The sequence below is a fragment of the Tenrec ecaudatus genome, chromosome 3 (genome assembly GCF_050624435.1).
Source record: "Tenrec ecaudatus isolate mTenEca1 chromosome 3, mTenEca1.hap1, whole genome shotgun sequence".
NCBI lineage: Eukaryota > Metazoa > Chordata > Mammalia > Afrosoricida > Tenrecidae > Tenrec > Tenrec ecaudatus.
Genome location: NC_134532.1, coordinates 160471247 through 160489197, shown reverse-complemented (window position 1 = coordinate 160489197; position 17951 = coordinate 160471247).

The following is a 17951-nucleotide window of genomic DNA, read 5'->3' as shown; positions in this document are numbered from 1 at the left end:
AACCCCTGACTGGTCAGGGATCCTTACTCATGGCCATTGAGTGAATTCTAAATCACAGTGACTCTATTTAGAGTTTCTGAGGTTATAAATCTTTGTGAGAGCAGATAGGAAGCTGGTGGGTTTGAATCACCTCCCTTGCAGTCAGCAATTCAACACTTACCCACCAGTGCCACAGGGGTCTTTAGTAGGTGCTAGGAGTCCTTCCCTAACCCAAACTCATTGTCATTGAATTGATTCTTACTCAAAGGGACCCTTTAGGTTTAGAAAGCCTCATTTTCCTCCTAAGGGTCTTTAGTGAGCCATAAATACTGAGAATAACTCCCACTCTCTCTCTCTTTCAAAGATCTATTTAATCAAATTCATATCAGAATATTAGGCTATTTTCATCAGAAAAAAATGAACTTTGCTTAATACTTTTGGGATAGTTTGGAACAGTGGCTAACATAATAAAGAGTTTAGCCAATCTATTGTATCAGGAAACATTTCAGGGAATCGAGACTTCCCAGGAAGCTCCGAATCTCCCGGTTGTCACTCCCGGGTGCCTGTGAGAAGCACATTATTAATGTGTGTTCATGGTTACTTGAAGAAGTGTTAATGACTCACTATTAATCCTTAATAGAGCCAGTGGACCACAGAATACCAACAGAGTGTGTTACTTTCAATATAAATACCTCTATAAAACATATTTTCCAAGTAACATGATTCTATATTGCAATAAGAAATGTTATAATTTAGCCAAGAGAATTACCACGGATAAGTATGAATGAGGAAAAGATATATATTAAACTTTCCAGATGTAATTTGATAGATAAATTACATTTTTAATTTCTCAGGACCTACGTTAGTACAGTTAATTTACATATGAAATCTGGTCTCTCCTAAAATCCCTTCCAGATTATTGATAAAATAAAAATAAAGGTTCACAGCTAAAATATATTCACATGAAAGTGATTTTAGCATATAGATCATGGATCTTAAATAGATTGTATGAAGTATGGACTGAATCTTAACCATTTTTCCTTAAAATTTGAGAATTACCAGTATAAATAGGAATTCCCAACAAGGAGATATATTTTCCTTATCAATTTATAATTTGTGCTTTTATGGTTCCACTGTAGGTAACAGTGACCATGAATCTATACTGTACACTGAGGTGGGCCCTAGGATGATTTTCAGCTACGTCTCTCCTTTAGTGGAGCCACTCCAGTGAGAAAGATGATGCTGTTGTGGTGATTAGGCACCATTGGCTCAGTTCCAACTCACAGTTTCTACTTGCAGGGTCCTGCACCACCCTCCTCACTGTTATGTCCGAATCTGTCCATTGTAGCAAACAATGTATCAATTCATCTCTTTGAAGTTTTATTGTTTTCTACCCTCTACTTTACCAGGCATGATGTTCGACTCCTGATATCATGTCCAAAGTGTGGTGACAGCTGCATTATTCTTGTTTGTAAGAACATTTTCACTGAATTTCTTCCAAGACAGGTTAGTTCTGGGACTCTATCATATTTTCAATATTCAGATTTTCACATTCATATAAAGCCATGGAAAACATTCCACCTTAGACGAGGCACACTTTAATCCTGAAAGGGACGTATCTATTTGATCTATAATATTTCAAAGTGGTGTTATGCAGTAGGTCTGCCTGGTGCAATATGTCATGTGTTTGCTTGACTGCTACTTTCATGAACATTGATCGTGGATCTAAGTAAAATGAAAGTCTTGGCAACTTCATTTATTCCTCATTCTACTATGAGGTTGTCTATTGACCCATTTGTGAAGGCTTTTGTCTTTAAAATGAATACAGTAAACACTGAAGGTTGCAGTTTTTGATTTTTAAGAACTCGTGCTGGAGAAGAGGCATTATAGCTACCAGATAATAATCAAGGGAATGTCCCCTCATCAATGTCCAGAGACGATCCCATAGAAGGAATCCCCTGCACTGATGCCCTTTGTCATTGGGGGTAACCCTGTAGAGTTGTTGCTATATGATTTTCTGATTTTCAATATATGAAACTCAGGAATGATGACCTTATAGAGACAGCAAGTAGAATAAGGGTTCCTGGGGGTACAGTGAGGGGTGGGGAGGTTGTAAAAGGGAACTGATGTCAAGGAGTTCAAGAAGGAAGAAAATGCTTTGAAACTGGGGTAGCAATTTTGCAATACTGCTTGGTGTGATTTAACAATGACAGGATATGATTTAACAATGACAGGTATTAACTCTCAATAAAATGGTTTTGCGGAAAAATAAAATATCAGAGGTTTAAAAGTTGTTACCAAAAACAATTGTTGTAAAAATCATGATGATAAGATTCGATGGAATTCTTAAAGATGGAGAACATGGGCACTATTCAGGAACAACAAAGGGTTAGGAGTTTGTGGTAAATGGTTGAGTTTGAGGTAATCAATTAGATTACAATTACAAAACAGCTGTTGAGAGGCAGGCTGGGACTGTGAATACCAAAAGAGAAAGCTTACCCTGTGCCCACCCCCTCGTTGCTATTAAAGGAATTCTTTCAATGCTTAGTCTCTTATAGTATGTGTCTGATATACAATGATATAAGACATGACTGTGGGAATTTATTATTGCTAGTGTTATTGCATTTAAAAATTTACTCTATGGGTTAAGGTCTATGGAGGAAGTCATATGCACTTTTTGAAAATTTCCATTTGTTTGTTTTTTGCATGATATTTTCTTTCCACATCAATTTTCAGAAGGTATCTGGAATACACATATCTTAAACATATAGATATCCCAGTCCTATTTTTATTGTCCTTCTATGATTTATGTTGAGAAATGGCTTACATGATTGTAGAACTAGGTAGACCCAGTCTGGCTCAAGTCAGGCTTTTCCTGATACATGGAAACTGAGGAACATGAAGCAAAATGATGAAACAGGCATTGGGGGACACAGAATGGTGGATGCGTAGGTATATAAATCCAATGTCAGCCAAATGGATCCACTGTGGGTATCCTGCCACTAACTCCTAGGATGAGCACTGGACAGAACAGGATATTGAGGAATGAGACACAAGCTCCTGGAAGAGGTGAAGAGCCAAAGAGAGATTAGACTCTGCTCAGTCTCATACTTGTACAAAAGGCTACAATCCTGAGGCAGTGTCATTAGTCTGTGACCTGATTGGCAGGTTGGGTTCCACCCCTGCCTTTACCCCAAACCATAACCAAACCAGACATAACCCAAACCAGAACAGACCACTCCATGTCAATTTGACTCTTGTACACAACTCTTCAACTTTATGTAATCACCAAATACAATAATAAAATAATATTTGACCTCACATGATATAATTAACACACATACAAACAAAACCAAACTATCCCATTTCATCTTATATTTTATGAATGACCAAAACAAAATATCTAATTTTTGCATGCAAATAGGAATAACTTATAATGATGACACTCTTCATGTCTGCGGCTGGTCATGTGGACATAGCTGGGAGTTTGAACGATCTTCTTCCGCTACCCCTTCCACTTTCCTGTATCCTCACTGAGAACCTCAGCTAGTTGTGGTTGTTTGCCAGTTGGGGTGACCCAAATCTTTATTCCAGCAGCATCTGGGCTGTTCAAGGTAATGCCAGAATTGGGCTGCTTTACTGTATCATTGACTTTAATTACAGCTCATGGTAGTACTGAGATGGCCTTAGGAATTGTCTGGATTCCAGACATATTATGGTTTACCACCATTATGCAATACTAATCCAATTCCTCTTGCATAATCAGAATCTATCACATCCCTCATTATAGTAATTCTATTCCCCCCCTGTTGATTCAGAAGCTTGAGGAGTGCAAAATACCCAGGAGACATTTTAACTTCTAGTTTAATGGGGCAAGTGCAGTTTCCAGGTAGGAGTTTTCTCCTCTTTGGAACTAAAACCTCCAGGTCTGAAAAGCAGAGGGTTTCAGGGACAGGAATAAAAACTATAGTTTAAAAAAAGTGGGTTATTTGGAGTAATTGCAAGGAGTGTCGCTTCCATTTCCACACCTTGGTTCCTGGACCAATGAATGTTGACTGTTGGAGAAACAGCATCATACATTGGATGCTGGTTTAGAGCATAAATAATATCCTGGAGGACATTTCTCCAGCCATGAAAGGTGTTGTCACTAACCTGGCACCATAATTGTATCTTTAGAAGTCCATTCCATCCTTCTCTCAAGCTAACTGCTCCAGGATGATGAGGAAATGGAAACACCAGTGGACTCTATAAGCATGGGCCCATTGCTACACCTCATGTGTTGTGAAGTGAATTCCTTGATCAGAGGCAGTGTTGTGTGGAATGCCTTGTCAGTGGGGGAGACCTTCTGTAAATACACAGGTGACAGTTTGAAAGAATTATTGCATGCAAGGAAAGGAAACACATATCCAGAGAATGTGGAGAAACAAAACAAAAGTAAGAAAAAACAAATAAACAAAAAACAAAGGCGGGGGGGTCAACCTGCACCAGTTTGCTGACTGATCCCCACCAGGAAAGGTCCTACATCATGAAATCATTGTTACTCTCTTCTCCTGGCCACTCATCAAGGGCACTAGTCTAGTCAACTTTGTTGAGTTGGAAGTCCATTGCTGAGCCTACCCATAACCTCTATCTCTACCACTATTGGAAAGAACAGGTGTAGCTAGAGAAACAGGATATTTGATGTTATTAAAATGTATGAACTGATCCACTTGATTGCTAAAGTCCTTCTCTGCTGAGGTAAGCCTTTGGTGATTATGTACACGAGATACAAATATCTTTACTTTTTTGCCCATTTAGATTTTTCCCATATACCTCTTCTTGACACCTCCTTGTGACTTGGGATTTTCCAATCACACTTATTTTGAGTTCCTAACCATCCGGTGAAGCCACTGGACACAGTTCATGAATTAATGTGCATTTGGTTATTTCTGTTCAAATAAAATTAACAACCAGATATATCTCTCGAAGTTCTGTCCATTGGGAGGATTTCCCTTCATCACTGTGCTCTAGGGAGGTATGCAGAAATGATGCTACCTTGTTTTCTGAAAGCCAGGAATAATCACAACGTTTGTTGATGATGATCTAGGATTGCAGCCTTCAGTATGGAATGCAACTCAATGTAAGGACGAGAAAAAGTCCCGCAACTGGACCAATAGATCATATCATGATAAATGGAGAAAAGGTTGAAGTTGTCAAGGATTTTTGAATTATTTAGATCTATAAGAGTAGTCAAGAGGTTAAAAGATGCTTTTCATTAAGTAAATATACTACCCATGACCTCTTTGGAGTTCTGAAGAGTGAAGCTGTCACATTGAGGAACAAGGTGTGCCCAACTCTCATGGTATTCTCAATTGCATCCTTTGCTTTTGAAAGTTGGACAGTCAATAAGGAAGACTGTGGAAGAATAGAGTCACTTGAATTGTGGAGCGGGATAAGAATATGGAAAGTACCATGGACCACTAAGAGGACAAAGCAATCTGTGTTGGACAAGAGTGCTCTTGAGAGGCAAGGATAGCAAGACTTCATCTTAAATACTTCAGAAAACTTTTCAAGAGACCAGTCTCTGGAGAAGGACAATGTGTTTGGTAAAGCGGAAGGGCAGCCAAAACGAGGAAGGCCCTTGATGAGACGGATTAACACAGGGCTGCACCTATATGCTTAGCCATATGATGTCCAGATGGCACAGAATTATGCTTTGTTCTATTGTGCATGGGGTCACTGTGGGTCAGAGCAGTCTCAATGGCACCTAGCAACAATAACAACAACAACATGTATGCTTTGTGATAGCTTTTATACCAATGAATAAGTGAAAGAACCTCACTAATAATGTTGCATGATTTCATTTTTAATTCATAAACTTAAACACAATTGGTGACGTTAGAGTTTCTGAAAGTCCTACTATTTTTACCTGAGAAATTTGCTTGCTCATCTATTAAGACTATTATTTGACTTTCCTTTTAGATTTCTGGTGCTTCCCCTTCATCCCTTTTCCTCCAAACTAATGGTTTCACTTCACAAAGAACATTGAAACCATCAAATGGAACTCATTGATCTTCCCATCACCAAATTTATCAATCTGCTTGACACTACAGCAAGTTTTCCTTTCTTTTTTCCTAAATTGGCAAAAGTGTCTGTCATCCTCATACCCAAATCTTCCATGTGCGCCATCTATCCCTTTTTGTATTTATAAAGACATATCTATTCTATTTTCCATCTATCCAGTGTACCAGAAGTCTCTCCTTTTCTTCTTGTATACTATTAACTGCATACTGTGTTCTTAAAAAAATTTAAACACCCCATACATTTAAATGTATACGTCATTTTTAAAAGCAAAGTTGTGCTAATTAAGGTTTATTGTGCCAGAGAGATAAATGGCAGAGAGATAAATGGCTTGGTGAGCTTCACCTTTCTTGTTCTCTGGTCTCTCGTTTTCAATAACTTAGATGGTCAGACCAGAGTGGCTACCTTAGCCAGTTCCCTGCTTCAGCTGGCAAGGCTCACTTCCTGAGAGACATCCCTGAGGAGAAGCCACATGGACCTACCCCGATGCAGTCCTGGGTGCTGGAGCAGCTACGTGGAGACCCCTGCTAGCGCTGAGATGCTTACATGCTCACCAATTCAGCTTTCCTCCTGTAGTCAGCATTATTGCGTGTGTTTTGCGAGTTTGAGGAAGTCTTTGTAGAATGGTGTTGGACATATGGACTAATGTCGGACTTATGGGTTCGACAGGGCTGGGTTGGGATGCTTTCTTAATAGATACTTAACTTTTATATAAAACTTTCTAATATGCATACGAATTTCTGTGAATTTGTTTCTCTGGTCTACTCAGACCAACACAAAGGTTTTAATATGTTGCTTTCTATTAAAAATTTCAGAACATAAAAAAATGAGTGAAGCAATTATAATGCATCCAGGATTTTAACCCAATAACAATTAGAGAGGAGATCTGAGTTCTATATATTTTCCTTGATTGTTATGGCTTCCTATTGTGGTACTTCTGAGTGATTTCAAATCACCAACTTTTAGTTTATCCAATGAGCTCAAGGATTTAAAGATCCTTTGAAACACTAAGAAGCTCTAAGTAACTGCCATGTAGTTGATTGTGGCTCAGAACATCGCGTAAGGACAGAGAAGAACCGCTGCTGTGTGTGTGAGGTTGTACGTCTCTGCAGGGCCAGAAAGACTGACTTCTCTCCTGCAGAGCACCTGGGGGGTCCAAACTGCTGTCCATGTCCTTAGCAGCCCAATAAGTAATTCACTGTGCTACCAGAAATCTTTTCATCCCCAAATATGCATTGTTTGGGAAGACTTCTCCTACTGTCACACATGTTTACATTGTGTTGTTTTCATAACGAGCATCCATTTTCTCACCTAAATCCTCTTTGAAAGACACTATTGAGTTGATCCTATCTCTGGGTGGTCGAATGTTCAACAGACTCTATGATCAAAGGATTGATTTTCAGTAGCAGATTATTCCTTGTTCTTTCGAATTCATTTTAGTCTAGAAAGTCCTCTGGAATCGACTCAGAATCTGAGAGACACACAAGTCTCTATTACGATGAAGTACATCTGGATTGCTCACCTTCAAGGTAAGCATTCAACAACCGAAAGGCCAATGTTCACTCGTGTAATCTGAGGAGGCAAAATCCTTCTGTTCCACACCAAAGTGGAGAGTGGCCCTACCAGAATACTTTTCATTCTGCTGCCAGTTATCTTCATCTTCCACTGAAGTGGAGTGATGTGTAGCTGGTGATTTGGGGTGTAGGTAGTGGAACATATAGGATAGATGATTTAGTTTACATCCTAGATTCGCTGGGGTATGAGTTCAGTTGATCAGGATAACTTCTCTTCACAATCCAATTGAGATTCTGGATTCTTAGCCATAAAGCATCTGAGAAAGATACTTCATATCTTCATAATCTTCATGGTCTCAAAATTGAGGGGCTACAGAGACGTTTAACAAATGTTAAGAATGAATATTGAAAGGTAATGAGCAGTTTCTTCTGTCTCTAACCATTTTATTAATAATGTATATAATCTTTCCCATATTTCAAACTTACTCATTTTCTCCCCAAAACGTCAACACAAAATCTACCTATCTACTCCACATCCAAGGACTCGGAATAATGTGCAGTGTGTGCGGTTATTGCTCAGTGTTTTATGACACATGTATTCATAGATGAATTACTCCTCTCCACTTCCCCGGGTAAACACACACACACACACACACACACATACACACACACACACACACCTCATATGCAGAATGCAATGCAAATAGAATGATAGTAATAAAAAATCTCATGTCACCACTTGTAATCAAGAAGGACAGGAAACACACAGCAGTCACTAATATGGTATTCTGATAGAAAGGAATTAGAAAGACTTCTTGATCTCACAGTGAAAAAATTATTTTCTTGGACACTGGCTATTATTTGATTTTTTTGCATTGGTGACAGTAATAATTTAGCTTAGTATTAACTTAGTATTTCCTCCTGTAAACTTGTTCTATGACCATTGGTATTAATTGTCCAGACTTATTTATTTATATTGTTAGTTACACTCATTCTCTGCAAATTAACTGATGTTATACAGGGATATGTTGGGTGGGGAAGAAATATCATAATATGATTTTGCTACTTGGCTGAATACTATTGTTTAGTTGTGGAATCGTAGAAAAGTGAACTAGAAAAATGGTGAATTATTTTCATTTAGGTAGAATTCTACAGGAAAAAAAGAGAAATACATAGCTCTCTCAAACATCTGAAACATTGAGACATTACATTCACAGTTAATTCAAGTTTTAAGATACAGGAAAATAAACACTCCCGTGGGAGAAATGTGCTGCATTTCATCTTTGTCTGCAACCTAAATAAGCCTTCCCTGTCTTCATTTTTGTCTTTCAGAATCTTGCTAAAAGCAAAAATGATAATCCAGTCAGAACACAACTCCCATACCCTTTCAGACTTGCTTCATTTATACTCATAGGTTTGGAAAGCATGTGGTTTGTCTTTATTCTATTGCATCACATTTTACAAGTACATTTTATGACATAAAATAATATACTTTCTCTCTTTGTCCTAACACAGTGTGCCCTTCTTGATCACAATTCACGTAGAAACCAATACTTCATTTGAGATTTTTATTATGGCAGTTTGGCATTGTTAAGTTTGAATTTACATATTAATTGTATTGTAGAGTGCAACCATTTAAACATTATCTTCAACAAAATTGGAGAATAGATACCAAGGGCGCAAATAGGCAGCAAATGTTTTGAGAATGATGAGGGCAACAGTGTACAAATGTGCTTGACACAATGAATGTATGTATGGATTGTGATAAGAGCTATATGAGCCCCCAATAAAATTATTTAATTTTTTTCTTTACATGTGATATAAAAATATTGTTTGATATAGTCTAGATTCTTGCTTAGTTATTAACTTTCTTTAGAATAACTAGGAATATAGATCTCTTCCTTTTCTTTGGCCAGGTAGTTCTATGCTAAACTTCTTTTTAGCATTTACATTAGATTTACCTCATTTCTTGGAACATCTCACTTGATATTCAGTCATTTGCCTGGAGCCTTTCTGTTTGCAATTTCATTTTGTGCAATATTCCTTCAATTTCATCAGTTTTGGGTCACATGCTACCTCCTGAAATGGATGCACACCTGACAGTTATTTTCAGTTTTCCTTCTAACTTACTTTGATATTTCATAGATGGAAGAAGCATATGGATAGCGAGCTGCCAGAAATTCAAACTAGATTCCGAAGAGGACATAGAATGAGGGCATTGCTGATGTCTGATGAATCTTGGTTGAAAGTGAAATATACCAGAAATGTGTTACTTATGCTTCATTTAATATGCGAAGACATTTGGCTATGTCTATCAAAACAAATGATGGATAACATTGACAATAAAAATCACAATTCAAAACACTTCATTGTTTCACCTCTTGCATGTCAGTTTTTCATACTAAGGTGGTTTGTGTGTTGTTGTGATGCTGGAAACTGTATCATTTACCAGTCAACCAAAGTGAACATGTTTTGGCAGAATTTCCATATTAATAACAGACAATGAAGAAGGAATTGGCTTCCCACTTCAGGGGAAGCAGCCACTGAAAATCTATGTATAGCATGAAAATATTGTCAGATACTGAAGGCCCAATGAATGGAAGAAGAATGCCGTCCCACACAGAGCCAGAGGATAGACAACTGCTTTCTCAAACTAAAGTCAATCATGGTGACATCAATGGAGTGAAGCCAGAGGTAGTATAGTCTTTGGGACCCTCATTTCATGATAGGGCAAAACTCAAGGTAATAAAAAAAAAAGCTGTGAACTTCAATTAAAAATATGAACTTGAAACATACAAAGTATAAACTTAGGAAAATTGGAAGTTGTAAAAATGAAAAGAAAGGCATAAAAATGCCTATGTTAAGTGTTAGTGAGCTGATGTGGACTGTCATTGATCATATTGAATTGGAAAGTCCCATGGCTTCCTATGCCAGGAATGAAGAAATCAAGAGGAATGGAGTCACAGTCATTGTAAAAAATGACTGTTCAAGATCTATCATGAAATACATTTTTGTCTGTGATAGGAAATCCAATCAAAACAATGCTGTCTGCCATCAAGGAAATCCAATCACTAAAACTCTTATTCAACTTTAAGTACCAAACACTAAAGCTATGCTGAAGATATTGAAGAATTATACCACAGATTTCAATCAGAAATTCATCAAAATGCAATCAAGGTGAATTGATAATTATTGACAGTTGGAACGTAAAATCTTGAAACTAAGAAAAGAAATAGTAGTTGTAAAATATGACCTTAATGATAGAAATGGAGCTTGAAATCTCATGAGATAAATTTGCAAAACCCACAACTTGTTCATTGCAAATACCTTTTTTCAACAACACAAAAGTTGACTGTACATATGGACTTCTCAACATGGAAGACACAGAAATAAAGTTGACTATTTCTGTGGGATTGAGATGATATAAAAGCTCAATAACAACACCTAAAATGAGACCAGGGGATTAATGTAGAACAGACCATCAATTGCTCATATGTAAGTGCAGGTGATGAGAGACAAATATGACCTTGAGTCTATCCTACCTGAAATTTGAGAACATCTCAAAAATTTTTTCTGCATTGAACACTAATGACAGAAGACCTGATGAATTGTGAGTGGACATAAATATCATCATTCATGAAGTAAGTGAAAGGTCATTAAAACGACAAGAAAGTAAGAAAGAAAGGTTCAAAGTGGATGACAGAAGAGACTCTGAAATTTTCTATTAATTATAAAGTAACTAAGGCAAATGGAAGAAATGACAAAGTTAAAGAGGTGAAGTAAATTTCACAGAGCAGCTTGAGACGACAAAGTAAAATATTACAATTAAATGTGGAAAGACATAGCATTAGAAAATGAAATAGGAAGAACATACTCAGAATATTTTAAACTGAAAGAACGCAAGAAAAACATTCAAGCCTTGGGTTGCAATCTTTTTGAGGAAACCTCAAAAGAATATAGAAAGAATACATGGAAGGAAGAAGTTCAAGGTGCATTGAAAGTAGTAGCCAAATTCAAGGCTCCAGGAATTGATAGATTACCAATTGAAATGTTTCAACAAGCTGATAAAGTATTATAAGCATTTACTTATCTAGTCCAGAAATTTGGAAGACAGCTACTGGGTCAACTGAATAGAAGAGTTTCATGTTTCTACCTATTCCAAAGAAGGGCAACTCAACAGAATGCTCAAATTATAAGCAATGGAGAAAATTGAACGTGTTTGAAAGACGTGCTGGAGTGCTCCTCCGAGGCAAGAATGGTTCATGACTTATATAACTTTGGACATGTTGTCAGGAGAAACCTGTTCCTAGAGAAGGACATATGTTCAGTGAAGTAGAGGCGCTATGAAATGAGGAGGCCCCTCAATGACATGGATTGACCCAGTGGCTGCAACAAGCTCAAGCATCGGAACAATTGTGAGAAAGGCACATGACTGGTCAATGCTACATTCTGCGATGGCACCGAGTTACAACAAAAATTGTACTTATGCAGAATCTGTACACACACCAAAAACAGTTATTAAAAAATAAATATTGAGTGCTTTATAATTAGAGAAAGTGTGAAATAGGATTATGCTGTTCCGACGTACTTTACTCATCCAGTGACCTACTAGTTTGAGAAACTGAACTCTTAATAAGAATGCACCATCAGAATTGAATGAATACTTATTATCATCTGTAACACACAGATTGTAAATCATTGCTTGCTAAAAACCAGGAAAACTCGATGATTTTGTGATGAAGATCAAGATCAATGGTTTTATAGTGTGGATTATATATCAATCTGGACCATACACATATCCTCATAAATGGACTAAAACAGAGCAACAGGATAAAGAGAGAATATATTGAACTTTTCAAAGATTTTTATTTTATTTTGGATTCACTAGCAACACCCATGGAAGTAGTGATCAAGAAATCAAGTAACATCATGCCTGGCTAAATCTTCCCAAAATAGCTCTTAAAAGTATTTAAGAACAAAGGCGTTAATTTGAGGACTATGGTTCACCTTACCCAAACTATGGTATTTGTAATTGCCTCCTATAATGCTAAAACTAGATAATGAATAAAGAAGAACAAAAAAGAATTGGTGCATTTTAATTGAAGAATAAATAAATTTCTCTTGAAATAAATTCAGCCAGATTACTTCTTCCATGCAAGAATGGAGAAACTTGATCTCATGCACACTGAACATGTCATCAGGATGCAGCAGTGCTTGGAGAAGACCTTCATACTTGGTAAAGTATAAAGTCCACAAGAAAGAGAAAGATGATTAGTGATACAGTTTGACACAATGGCCACAACCGTTGGCTCAAGTTTAGAAAGGAGTGTGAGGTTGGTCCCTGCCTATAAAACGTTTCATCCAACTGTACAATGTGTGGTTAGGAGTAGACACTACTTGGACACATTTAACAACACCAAAGACACAATATGTACCAAGTTCCTATAACAATTAGACCTTCAAACACAGTAGGCCAAACAAGAGCAAGGTTTTTTTTATTGTTTTATTAGGGATTCATACAACTCTTATCACAATCCATACATACATCAATTGTGTAAAGCACATTTATACATTCATTGCCCTCATCATTCTCAAAACATTTGCTCTTCACTTAAGCCCCTGGCATCAGGTCCTCATTTTTCCCACCCTCCCCGCTACCCCCTCCCTCAAGAACCCTTCATAATTTATAAATCATTATTTTGTCATATCTTGCCTTGTCTGACGTCCGCCTTCACCCACTTTTCTGTTGTCTATCCCCCAGGAAGGAGGTCACATGTAGATCATTGTAATCAGTTCCCCCTTTCCAACCCACCCTCCCTTCACCCTCCCAGTATTGCCACTGGTCCTGAAGGGATCATGTGTCCCGGATTCCCTGTGTTTCCAGTTGCTATCTGTACCAGTACACATCCTCTGGTCTAGCCAGACTTGCAAGGGAGAATTCAGATCATGATAGTGGGGTGGGGTAGGAAGCATTTAGGAACTGCAGGAAAGTTGTATTTTTCATCGTTGCTACATCGCACCCTGACTGGCTCTTCCCTCCCTGAGACTCCTCTGCAAGGGGATCTCCAATGGCCTACAAATGGGCTTTGGGTCTCCACTTCACACTGCCCCCCTCATTCACTATAGTAAAATTTTCTGTTCTGATGATGCCTGATACCTGATCCCTTCGACACCTCATGATCGCACAGACTGGTATGCTTCTTCCATGTGGGCTTTGTTGCTGCTGTGCTAGATGACGGCTTGTTTACCTTCAAGCCTTTAAGACCCCAGACACTATCTCTTTTGGTAGTGGGTACCATTAGCTTTCTTCACCCACATTTGCTTATGCACCCATTTTTCTTCAGTGTTCGTATCATAGAGGTGAACATACAATGATATGATTTTTTCTTCTTTGATGCCTTATAACTGATCCTTTCGGCACCTCGTCACACACAAGCTGGTGTGCTTTTTCCATGTGAGCTTTGTTGCTTCTGAGCTAGATGTCCACTTGTTTACCTTCAAGCTTTTAAGACCCCAGTCACTATATATTTTGATAGCTGGGCACCATCAGCTTTCTTCACCACATTTACTTATTCACCCACTTTGTCTTGAGTGGTTGTGTCGGAAAGGTGAGCATCACAGAATACCAATTTAATTTAAATAAGTATTCTTGCACTGAGGATGCACTTGAGTGGAGGCCCAATGTCCTTCTGCTACTTTAATATTAAACCTGTAATTATATGCACATAGATCTACTTCCCCATCCTTATATATAAATATATTTGCATTCAAATTGGTTTTGAGGAGGGTGTGGGAGGCCTGGTAGGGCATGATCAAGGGTAATGTAACAAAGAGGACTTGCTGAAACCCTGGTGGGGACAGAGCACAATAGTGGGACAGGAGGAAAGCCAAGGGAAATAGAGGAAAAGCTGCGAGGCAAAGGTCATTTATAGAGGTCTAGACAAAGACAAGAACAAGTTTTATGTAAGAATCTAGCAGAGAACCAAATTGAGTAGATAGTTGTCTTTGTTCCAAAAGGTGATCCAGTCATTCGTGTGGTGGGTACGGTGTACCACAAGAAAAGGAAAGTAGAAGATAATAGGTTTGTTTTCAAACATTGGATTTCAAATGGAATCCATATTTCGGGTACCAGGGAGCTTGAAAATGTGCTAACCAAATTATCACATTGAAATTATATTTGAACCTTAAATTTTGAGTCAAATCTGGTCTCTAGAAAGTTATCTTCAAATCATGCAGTAGTTTAGCTTAGTTAATAAGAAAAATTTGTATTGACTGTGATTTTAGAAGAAATTGTCAATGTAAAGTCAGTTTGGGCAACATAACTTTAAAAGCATGATGGAAAATTATGTTTTAGAGTCAATCAGTAATTATTTGAATTGTCCTTCTATAAAATCCCGCATTCCTGACCACAAGTTATTACATAAACACAATTGCGGCTTTGTTTCTATGGTAAAGTATAATTATTCCTGATAAGTTAGGGTGCAAGAATCTTTGAAAATTCTTTATTGTGTTGTACATTTCATATATTTTAAAATAATTTTATTGGGGTCTCATCCAACTCTTATCACAATCCAGACTTCAGTTGAATAAGGCATGATTGTACATATGTTGCCCTTATTCTCTTCTAGACATTTACTTTCTATTGAGCCCTTGATACCAGCTCTTTTTTTCTCCCCTATCCCCACCCTCATAACCCCCTGATAGATTGTACCTTACTATTATTTTCATTTCTCCTCGTGTTTTCTATTGGTCTTCCCCCTGTTGAGGGGTGTATGGTCATGTGCTGATCTTTTCAGTGGGTTCCCTTCTCTCCCTTCCTCTCCACCTCTTCCCCCTACCCTTCCGACATCACCATTCCCACTTCTGGATTCTGTGTGTAATGAGCTCCCATCCCTTTCTATACCTGTGTACATGTTCAGGTCTAGTCTGAACTGGGAAGCAACACTGGGATCGTGGTAGTGGGGGGGTGAGGAAGCCTCAAGGAACCAGAGGACTATAGTGTGTTTCATTGATGCTTCACTGCACACTGGCGACTCATTCCCTCCCTGTGGGCCCTCTGTGGGGAGATTATTCCACTATCTCCAAATGGGTTTTGGATCTCTGCTCCAGCCCCACTTGTCCTCAACAATATGTTTTTGTTTGTTATGTGTCTGCTGATGCCTCTTACCCAGTCCCTATGACTCCTCATGATCACACCAGCGGTGTGATTTTTCCATGTGGACCTGTTGCTTCACTGCTGAATGGTGGCTTGAGTAACTTCAAGCCTTTAAGACCTCAGACGCTATGTCTTTTAATAGCTGGGCTCCATCCACCCTCTTCACCACATTTGATTACGCACCCGCTTTGTCTTCAGTGATTATGTTGGGAGGGAGAACATCTCAGACTGCCAATTAGTTAGAACAAAGTGTTCTTGTATTGAGGGAAGGTATGAACTGAGGCTCAAAGTCCATCCCCTACCTCAGTGTATTGCTGTATGAATATATGTACTTGGGCCAATACCTCTATTTTTGTGGATCAGTGTATTTACATATGTACACTGCTATGTTTGTCCCTCTATCCATTGCTTTGCTTCCTTGGTCCTTCTTCTGTTCCTTTTACCTTCCTCCTATCCCATGCCACTTTCCCCTTATTTCTGCCTCTTGGTACATCCTCTTAGTTGTTTTCTGTTGCTGCAAAATTCCCCCCCCCATCATCCCTCCACCTCAGATCCCTATAGCCTCCTTGTTATTGACTCTAACACCCCAATTGTTCCTTTGTCCATGGCGCAGCCTGCTCACTGTCCCCTTCCCCCACCACCCTCACCTCCCACGTCTCCCTGGGACCATTGGTCCTGCTGCTCCTGCCTCGGGCATGCTGATGGTCCCCTGGTTTACAAGTCATCTATTAAATAAACTCTAGTAAATTTCTATTATTGCCTCAATAGATATTTGTTTTAATACCATGCTTATTGTCACAAACATGCAAGTCTGTAACCTAGAATCTGTTTATTGGATTCATATACAATGAACTTCAATGAGAAACAAAGCAACACACACACACACCTAATGGTTCCATGATATGGTAAAGAGAGAAGTGGAATTTTGGAGGCAGGGCAATAGTGACAGAGGATTAGGTACCCAGTGCCAAGGGTTTCAGGTGCCATCACTTTCTGATGACAACAGCAGTGAAAAGGGCTTATCAAGGGCATAGTCACACAATGTAGTTTGAATGTAATTACTTCTTGTTTGGCTTCCAGGATTCTGATTCTGTCCTTTTAAGGAGCGTCTTGGCCATCTAAAGGAGCCCTGCTGGCCTAGAGGATGACTCATGGACTGTTCAGCTCCAGCAGAAGCTCTGGAGGAGAAAGATGAGGCTTGGTCTCTTCAATATGCATAGCTTCAAAAATAAGCAATTCTGCGAAGTCCTACCAGGTCCTTCTGAGTCCTGATTGGCTGAAGCGGCAGTGGCTTATGAGATTACTACGGTGCTTTAGTAAGCTAGTTTCCTGCTTTACTCGATAATGTGTGCTCTATGGTACTTTTGCTATATATATTCTATTTTTCGAATGAATAGAATGAATCATTCTATTTGTATGTGTTGTCTAATCCCTATAACAGATCACCATGATGATTTTGATACACTGCTCCTTGGGAAGGTTGTGTTTATATGAATGCAAGGCCACTGTACCCTTCTATTGGCCTAAGCATCCTCATGTGACACTTCTCAAAGCTGTTTGCTCGTTTCAAACTTTTAATTTACATATGTCTTCCATAAGATAGTCTAAAATTATTAAGCATCCTGCACTCTCCTCATGAAAACTCCTAATTACCTTACAGCAGCCTTTTAAAATATCATTCATAACACTCACTGAAAGCATAAAGTCAGAAATTTGAATGCAGCTGTCACTGCACTGTAGAAAGACGGGGAGATACGCTCCATAAAAATTATAGGTCTGGAAGCCCCTTTGGGGCAATTGTACTCTATTCTATAGAGTAACTATTAGTCATACTTTGATTTGGCAACTGATTTGGTTTATATATTTAGCATAAGTCCCTGGGTAGTTTTGCTAACTCGCAAAAGGTTAAAAGTTTAATACTACTGAAAGAAAGACATGTTAACTGCTTCGGAAAAATCCATGATTGACTGGAGCTCAGTTCTACTGTGGCACACAAAGGGTTGAGAGGAGCTGGAGTCACTGAAAAGGAACAGATGCTGTTTTTATAAAAGGAAAATTGTTTGAATTCTGCTGGATTAAGATGTCTGTTTATCACAGAGTTTGGGGTAACCCACCGGGTCATTATTTTTAGCTGTCCTTTAGCTCTTTGAGCCTTGAAGGAAATCGCTTCCTAAAGGTTACTTTTAAGTGGGGAAGGAAATAAAGAAAGAGATATCTAGATGAAATCGCAAACTCTGGTTTGC